The sequence below is a fragment of the Nicotiana tabacum genome, chromosome 21 (genome assembly GCF_000715075.1).
Source record: "Nicotiana tabacum cultivar K326 chromosome 21, ASM71507v2, whole genome shotgun sequence".
Taxonomy (NCBI): Eukaryota; Viridiplantae; Streptophyta; class Magnoliopsida; order Solanales; family Solanaceae; genus Nicotiana; species Nicotiana tabacum.
In genome coordinates, this window is record NC_134100.1 from 59,246,434 (window position 1) to 59,255,831 (window position 9,398).

Genomic DNA, 9,398 nt, shown 5'->3' on the forward strand with positions numbered 1-9,398 from the left:
CAACTCTCGAGCCTTGCTGAACCTAAGAGCATAACTGAGACCCTCAATGAATCTACAGACTCCCTCTCTGACTGTAGAAACCAAGGCAGATGCATGTCGGGACAACTCACTGAATCTGATGGCATACTCAGTCGCTAACATAGTCCTCTGACGCAGCTGCTCAAACTCTGTGTGCCATGCATCTCGGAGGGTCTGGGGAACAAACTCTGTCAAAAACATCTCTGAGAACTGAGCTCAAGTGATTGGGGTTGCATCAGCTGGCCTACCTTCCTCGTAAGATTTCCACTGCCTATATGCTGCTCCTCATAACTGAAATATAGTAAAGGCAACTCCGCTCCCCTTTACATTTCTCATGATGCGGAGAATACGGTGGCATTTGTCTAGAAAACCCTATGAATCCTCATTAACGGTACCACTAAAAGTATGACGGTAATACTTCTTGAACCTCTCAAGTCTCATGTGCTCCTCCTCAGATGCCTCTAGCCTGACCTCAGGCTGAACCGGGATAACAGGCTGTGCTGTCACAACACTGGAAATCTGATCAATATGGACCCGCTACTCTAGAGTACGGGCCGCGGGTCTTTGAGCTCCTTCCCCAACCTGAGAGGTAGCTGGTTCAACGGGAATCACTCCCGACTGAGCTAAAGTACTGAACATGCGCAAAAAGTGTGCTAGGTCTCCTGAAGTCCAGGGGTAATAGTAGGTTCCTCGGGTGCTTGTCCTGCAACCAGAGCAACTGGTGGCTCCTCAGTCTCTGATCGGGAAAGTGCTCTAGCCGCAGCACGTGCCCCTCCTCTGCCCCGGCCTCTCATAGCTCTAGTAGGGGGTGCGAGTGTCTGGTCATATGATCCAGCAGTGCGTGTCCTCACTATCTGTGAGAGAATAAAAAGACAAAGGCTCAGATTTTGAAATCAACCAATCCACATGATAAGGAATCAAAGATGTGGAATTTTCCTAATAGTTCTGTAGCCTCTCGAAGAGAAGTGCAGACGCCTCCTTACCGATCTGTGACACTCTACTAAACTTGCTTATGACTCGTAGCACCTATGAACCAAGAGCTCTGATACCAACTTGTCAGGACCCCGAATCCCCACCTTAGGATGTCGTGATGACACCTAGTCACTAAGACTATGTAAGCCTAACATACAAGAGAATTTAACAGAAATAATGACTAAGAATGATAAAGCAAATTAAAAAATCTCATGATATCATCAATACTGAATAACAATCACAAACTCCCTAAACCGGTGAAACTGAGTATACTAAGAATCTCTAATACATTATTGTTTGATAAGAAAGAAATAGTGGTAAAGGAAATAACAGAAGGTGACTCCGAGGCTTGTGAGCATCAAGCAGATATACCTTGAAGTCTCCGAAATATCTAGTCAATCACTGGCGCCCGGCACGAGCACAAGTACCTTGATCTGCACAAAAATATGCAGAAGTGTAGCATGAGTACACCTCAACGGTACCCAGTAAGTATCAATCCTAACTTCGGTAGAGTAATGACGAGGTTGGGTCAAGACACCTACTAGACAAACGAAACCCGAACATAATATAATATAATCTAATAACAGAAAGCAAAGAAATAGAGGACAACAAAGCAGCACAATGATGTAAGGCTCACAACATATATAAAAGCAATAAAGGACAATAAGAATGAGTTTATGATAAGAACAACAAGTAATCAAATACAACCAAATACAAGTGAAACAAACGAAGGAATAATAATAACTGCTCCAACAACAAGCTCTTTCAAAATAGAATGTACAACAAGAATCACAACCGAGGCACCACACCTCATTTTTACATTTCACAATACATAATTACAATCTTCCGTATATCACCGCATGAGCCTTGCATTTATTAAAAAAATGTTTTTTTCCAAAATAGCTACACATGGTTTTGCCCCCTTATCTCACAGCGTGGCTTCAAGTAATTCCATCACTAGCAACACGAGTATAAATCCCACCTTATCTCACCACATGCATTTCAATATCCACCTTTATACCACCGCATTCATATCAATATGACAACATAATAATCAACTCGTACCACATGTGCTCATATACCACAACATTACCAAATCAACAATAACAATGTTACTACAACACATAGCTCACAACTCAACCACAAGGTAGGATGACCTAATAATCTCAATAATAACAAAATGAAAGAGAAACAACTCAACAAGGTAGGATTACCCAATAATCATCACTTCAACCACAATGTCTCTATAGCTTTCATACTACAAACTCAATAACTCAACAATGAAGGTATTTTGGTGAAATGGCAAGTCCCAATTCAAGTGCGTAGCATAAGCTTAACATTGAGAGAGATAACATGAATTAACAACTATGACTAAATACATGAGAATAACTCAATAATGATGAGGATAGCATGTAACAACAACAACTACAATAAATGCATATAAGGGTAACTTGACAATGGAAACTAGAACATGTAATAACGACTTCAATTAAGGGATGTAAGAATAAAATTGACAACGAAAGATGGAAAAATTACTAATAATTTCAATTAAGTGCTTATAAGTAACCTAAGAGTCTAAACCTGTCAAATATCACATATAAACCCATGTACACACTTGTCACCTCATGTACACATCTTCCACATAACTCAATTAGCACAATCAACCCACATCTGAAAGTGTAGTTCTCCCACACAATGTTAGACAAGATACTTACCTCAACTCGGCCAAAGCAACACTCAAAAATAGCTTTTCCTTTAAAATTCACCTCTGCACGACTCAAATCTAACTAAAAATGACTTAATATCAACAAACAATGCAATAGAAATCAATTCTAATTAATAAAGCTAAGATCTTTACACAATTCTCCAAAATTCGACAAATGTCAACCCTGGTCCCGCCCGGACAAAACTCGGGTCCAAGGGTAGATCCCGACTTCCCATAGCCCCACGACTCCATATATGTATTTTGTTTTCAAAGCCAAGTCCAATTCGACTCTCAAATCCCAAATTTTCATTGTTCAAAACATAGACAAAATTTCCAAAACTTTCTCTTTGATTCTCATAGATTTGATGATAAATCTCATATATAATCATGTAATATAGTTGGAAAATGATCAAAATCACTTACCCAATGAGTGTAGGTAAAAATACCCTCTCCAAATCGCCTCCTACCGAGTGAGAAGGTATTCCTCAATAATTTTTCTTCAATTCTTGCACAAATTTTTGAAGATTAAGAAGGAAACTCACCAGGTCTTCATCCTAGAGGTAAGATTCTACACCCTAACCCTCAATTTCGAATTTTGTCTAGAATTGGGTAATTAGCAAGATAGGTTTTGGGCATGGGAGTTGTTTATTTTACATGCATGTATTATCAAGGGTGTAGGAAGATTATTGAGTTAAAAATGGTAAGGATTGGGTTGTGGGATGATGGAATCTTCCATAAAAGGACCTTCAAACCTTAATGCACACCTAGTGTTTGATAAAATGCTCAAATGAGCTAGAACCATGAGCATCTTCCTAATTTTAGTTCAATTTGTTATATTTCTACAATAGATTGAAGTTGCTAAGAAGTTAAGGAAGATCGATTGAGGTATATTGGCTAGACTATTCTCTTAGAATTAAATCCCACGATATTCATGTAAATTATGTAAGTCCCCAGTGGTTCATTATAAAATTGGCTATTCCAAGTAAGAGTGGGTTGAAAGATATATGTTAAACAAGTATCCCATATGCTTTATTTATGTTATGTTATCAATTGAGGATGTGTTAAAATATGGGTTGTGCATTAAAAATGTGCAACTTCAAGTCAAGTTCAAATGAAGGCTATTATGTCAAATTTTGTGTAGAATCTCTATGTGCCACAAATCCTTAATTCCTCACATATGTACTACATGCCTTGATATGAACTGTTATTGTTGTTGTTGATGACGTTGATGTTAGAAAGTGAAAATATGAGCATGAAACACTAAATACGGCCAACGTGCCAAGAATGATGATATAATTATGGTCATTAGTGCCAATGACATGTAAAGATGTGAAAGAAGTATGAAATGCTAAAAATCCCGATGGTATTGTGAATAATGGTATTGTGGACAATGGTATATCGATATTAAAATCTCCCAATATGAGATATGGAAATTAATTTGAACATTGTCTTGATCCTAAATTGAGGTTTGATGTTGATTAAAGCTTCCATTGATATTATGATAATCTTGTTTGTATTATTTGTCATTATATTGAGAGGGTGTTTAGTTATACATACTAGTGCTATTCGACAGTACTAACGTCCCTTTTGCCGGGGGTGCTGCATCTTTAAATGTATGCAGGTTGTTACACAGCAGGAGATATTGATCAGTGATAGCAGTACACCTTCTTCCCAACTGACTTGGTGAGCCCACTTCATCTCGGGGTCATGTATCTTTTGTACTTTGTGTATTCTATTTGAGGTATAGCCGGGGCCTTGTTGCCGGCATTATCATTGTACTCTTCTTTAACTATAGAGGCTCCGTAGACATAGTGTGGGTCGTATATTGGTGCTGGGAAGTCAAACTTGTTGTGTTGTGTTTGAATTACTATTTCCACTTCAGATTATGAAAAATGTGTGTGAAATTGAGACTTTAAATAAAGTAACTAATGGTAAGAAATTGGTATTGCGGACATGATCACTTTATTGTTTGATTAACGAAGATATATATTCTCTTTATTCATGAATGAGTTTGGGTAGAAGGAAAGCTAATAGGTTTGCTCGGCCGGGTTCACTCGGTTGAGCGTCGGTCGCGCTCCTCGATTTTGGGGCATGACAAACTTGGTATCAGAGCCTAACATTTTAAAGTGTCCTAGGATGTCTCGGAGCCGTGTCTAGTAGAGTCCTTTTTATCGGTGTGTTGTCGACCACATCTATAATTAGGATGCTACATGGGTATTTAGGAATAATACCCTTCTTTCATGTTCTCGATCGTGCGATAAAGCTGGTTGTAAGATTGTTTCTCCTTTAACTCGTGCTTTACTTAAATTTTTAGTACATGGCACCTAAGAAGAAGGCAAGAACTGGCCAAAGATCCAATGTCACCCCACGAGTGACAGTTGACCCTATAATTGATGATGCGGGTGAGCACCCGAGGAGTGAGAATATTCCTCCAGTTACTACACTACCTGACTTTACTGCAACTGATCAAACTGCACCTGTCCATATACCTACTGAGGGTGCAACGGTCCCTCTAACTGATATACCAGTTCCACCTCCAGTTCCAGCTTCTGATTCTGATGTTTCTGATGTTGATCTTAGGGGTGCTATATAGATGTTGGCTCAGATAGTGGCATCCCAAGCCCAGAGATCAAATGTTGCACCCACTTACTCCAGTCAGCCGGGGGATTTTACTAGTTACAGGGTGAACAGGTTTCTCCAGTTGGATCCTCCAGTGTTCACGGGTACTAACCCAGAGGAGGATCCCCAGGACTTTATTGATGAGATGCACAAGACTCTCAGAGTTATGTGTGCTACAGAAATAGAGGCAGTAGAATTGGCCTCCTATCGCTTGAAAGAGGTTGCATATTCTTGGTTTGAACTATGGGAGGAGTCCTGTGAAGAAGGGAGCCCTTTGGTGAGGTGGGGTGAGTTTGCCGATGCCATCATTGATCATTTCTTGCCTGCCGAGACTAAGGCAACCCATGCTGCTGAGTTTGAGAACTTGAGACAAGGTAGCCTGAGTGTGTGAGATTACCATGTGAGATTCACGTACTTGTCTAAGTATGTTATTTACATGCTGCCCACTATGGAGGCTAGAGTGCGCCGATTTGTACAGGGCCTTAGTCCCTTGGTAATTAATGAGGCTGCTACAGCTGCCTTGAATTCTGATATGAACTATGGAAAGATGGTGGCATTCGCTCAAGCCACAGAGACCCGAAAATTAAGGAACATAATGGAGCGAGAGGGTAGTAATAAGGCCCGGTCTCCGGGCAACTTTGGTGGTTCTTCTGGTGGCGGCAGGTCAGCCTTCAGAGGAGGGTCGTCAGGACCATCCCAGTCCTTTGCTCAGTCTTCAGCTAGTGCACCACCATCAGGGCCCAGTCAGCAGCAGCAGTGGAGCCATTTTAGGCCCAATCAGGGCAACATGGGCTCCTATCAGCAGGGTCGTCATGGTGGTGGATTCCAGCAGCAGAGGAGGCCCTCATGTCCTAGGTGTGGATAGACTCACCTAGGAATATGCTACATGGACTTACCCATATACTACAGATGCGGATTGAGGGGTCACATTCAGAGGGATTGTCATTCGTCCCAGCAGGGTGCAGGCAGGGGCATGGCACAGCCATCCAGTTCTGCAGCTACTACATCCGCAGAACCTCCTCCAGCTCGAGGCACTCCAACACCCGTAGGGTGTGGTGTATCTAGGGGTGGAGCACAGAGTTTGGGAGGATCCGACCGTTTCTATACTATGAGGGGTCGCCAGAATTCAGAGGCTTCTCCGGATGTTATCACATGTATATTGACTGTCCAATCTTATGATGTGTATGCTCTTATTGATCTAGGTTCTACTTTGTCATATGTCACTCCTTATGTTGCTATGAAATTTGGGCTAGAACCGGAACAGCTTCATGAGTCGTTCTCTGTATCTACAATGGTTGGTGAGTGTATTTTGGCCGCGCGGGTCTATAGGGATTGTGTTGTCACATTGTGTGGTCGGCACACCGTGGCCAATCTTATTGAATTGAGAATGGTCGATTTTGATGTGATTATGGGGATGGATTGGCTTTATTCTTGTTTTGCCAAGCTTTATTATCGAACCACGACTATTAGGTTCGAATTTCCAAACGAGCCAATCACTGAGTTGAAGGGTGATGATGTAGTTCCGAAGGGTAGGTATATTTCCTACCTTAAGGCTACAAAGATAATCAACAAGGGATGTATTTACCATTTGGTCTGAATTACGGACACTGATGCTAAGGCACCTACACTTGAGTCTGTGCCTGTTGTGAATGATTTCTGGGAGTCTTTTCGGATGAACTCCCTGGGATCCCACCAGACAGGGAGATTGATTTTGGAATTGATATGATGCACGACACACATCCTATATCTATTCTACCCTACAGAATGGCACCGACAGAATTGAAGCAGCTAAAGGAACAATTGAGAGATTTGTTAGAAAAGGGTTTTATCCGGCCAAGTGTGTCGCCTTGGGGCGCACCGGTCCTTTTTGTAAGAAACAAAGATGGGTCACTGAGAATGTGTATTGACTAACAACATCTTAATAAGGTAACAATCAAGAATAAGTACCCACTGCCAAGGATAGATGACTTGTTTGATCAATTGCAAGGTGCCAGGTACTTCTCCAAGATTGATTTAAGATCCGGGTATCACCAATTGAATATCAGGGAGCCGGAGATTCCGAAAATAACTTTTAGAACCCGGTATGGGCATTTTGAGTTTCTAGTGATGTCTTTTGGGCTAACAAATGCCTCAGCAGCCTTCATGGATCTTATGAATCGAGTTTTTAAGCCATTCCTAGACTCTTTTGTGATAGTGTTTATTGATGATATTCTTGTATATTCATGAAGTCGAGAAGACCATGCCGATCATCTCAGGGTAGTTCTGCAAACCCTACATCTGCACCAGTTATATGCAAAGTTTTTAAAGTGTGAATTTTGGCTTGAATCAGTCATATTCTTGGGTCATATAGTCTCTAGTGAAGGAAATAAGGTTGATCCTCAGAAAATTTCAGCTGTGAAGAATTGGCCGAGGTCTACAACTCCAACAGAGATTCAAAGTTTCTTAGGCTTAGCTGGATATTACAGAAAGTTTGTGAAGGGGTTTTCTACTCTTGCCTCTCCATTGAATAAATTGACGCAAAAGGCAATTAAGTTCCTATGGTCAGATGTTTGTGAAAAGAGTTTCCAAGAGTTGAAAGCAAGATTGACTACGGCACCGGTGTTGACTCTACCAGAGGGTATAGATGGATTTGTGGTATATTGTGATGCTTCAAGAATCGGACTTGGATGTGTATTAATGCAACATGGAAAGGTTATAGCTTATGCTTCTAGGCAACTCAAGAATCAAGAAAAGAACTATCCAACACATGATTTAGAACTTGCGGTAGTGGTATTTGCATTAAAATTTTGGCGTCATTATTTATATGGGGTCCATGTGGATATATTCACGGACCATAAGAGCCTTCAATATATTTTCAAGCAGAAGCAATTGAATTTGAGGCAAAGATGATGTCTTGAGTTACTCAAGGACTACGACATTGATATTCTATATCATCCGGGAAAGGCCAATGTTGTGGCAGATGCTCTTAGCCGTAAATCCATGGGTAGTTTGGCTCACTTGGAGAAATATCAAAGGCCATTGGCCAAGGAAGTTCACCGATTGGCTAGTTTGGGAGTTCGTCTTGCGAACTCTAGTGAAGGAGGGGTAATTGTGCAAAATAGGGCTGAATCATTGCTTGTTGTGGAAGTCAAAGAAAAGAAATACAACGATCCATTGTTGGTACAATTAAAAGAGGGGATTCATAAACATAAGACCATGGCCTTTTCTCTTGGCATGGATGATGGTACACTAAGGTACCAAGGGCGAATATGTGTTCCAAATGTGGATGGTCTCCGGGAAAGAATTATGACTGAAGCTCACACTTCTAGGTATTCCGTGCACCCAGGTTCTACGAAGATCTATTAAGATCTTAAGGAAGTCTATTGGAGGCATGATATGAATAGGAATGTAGCGGAATTTGTGGTGAAGTGTCCAAATTATCAGTAAGTGAAGGCCGAACACCAAAGGCCCGGTGGGTTGGCACAGAACATAGAAATTCTAATGTGGAAGTGGGAAATGATTAATATGGATTTTGTGGTAGGACTACCACGCACTTCACACAAGTTTGACTCAATTTGGTTGATTGTGGATCGGCTCATTAAATCAACACACTTTTTGCCGGTTAAGGCTACCGACACAGCGGAACAGTATGCTCAGTTGTATATCAAAAAAATTGTCAGGTTGCATGGCACTCCAGTTTCCATCATATCTGATCGGGGAGCTCAATTCACTACTAACTTTTGGAAGCAATTTCAGCAAGGTTTGGGTACTCAAGTGAATTTTAGTACAGACTTTCACCCGCAGACTGACGGGCAGGCAGAGTGGACTATTCAGACTCTTGAGGATATATTGCGCGCTTGTGTTCTAGACTTCAAAGGTTGTTTGGATTACCATTTACCACTCATAGAATTTGCCTACAATAATAGCTATCACGCTTGCATTCAAATGGCACCGTTCGAGGCTTTATATGGTAGGAGATGTAGATCTTCCATTGGGTGGTTTGAAATTAGTGAAGAAGAGTTGATAGGGCCAGACCACGTACATCAGGCTATGGAAATAGTTAAAATCATTAAGGAGCGGTTGAAAACTGCTCAGAGTCATCAGA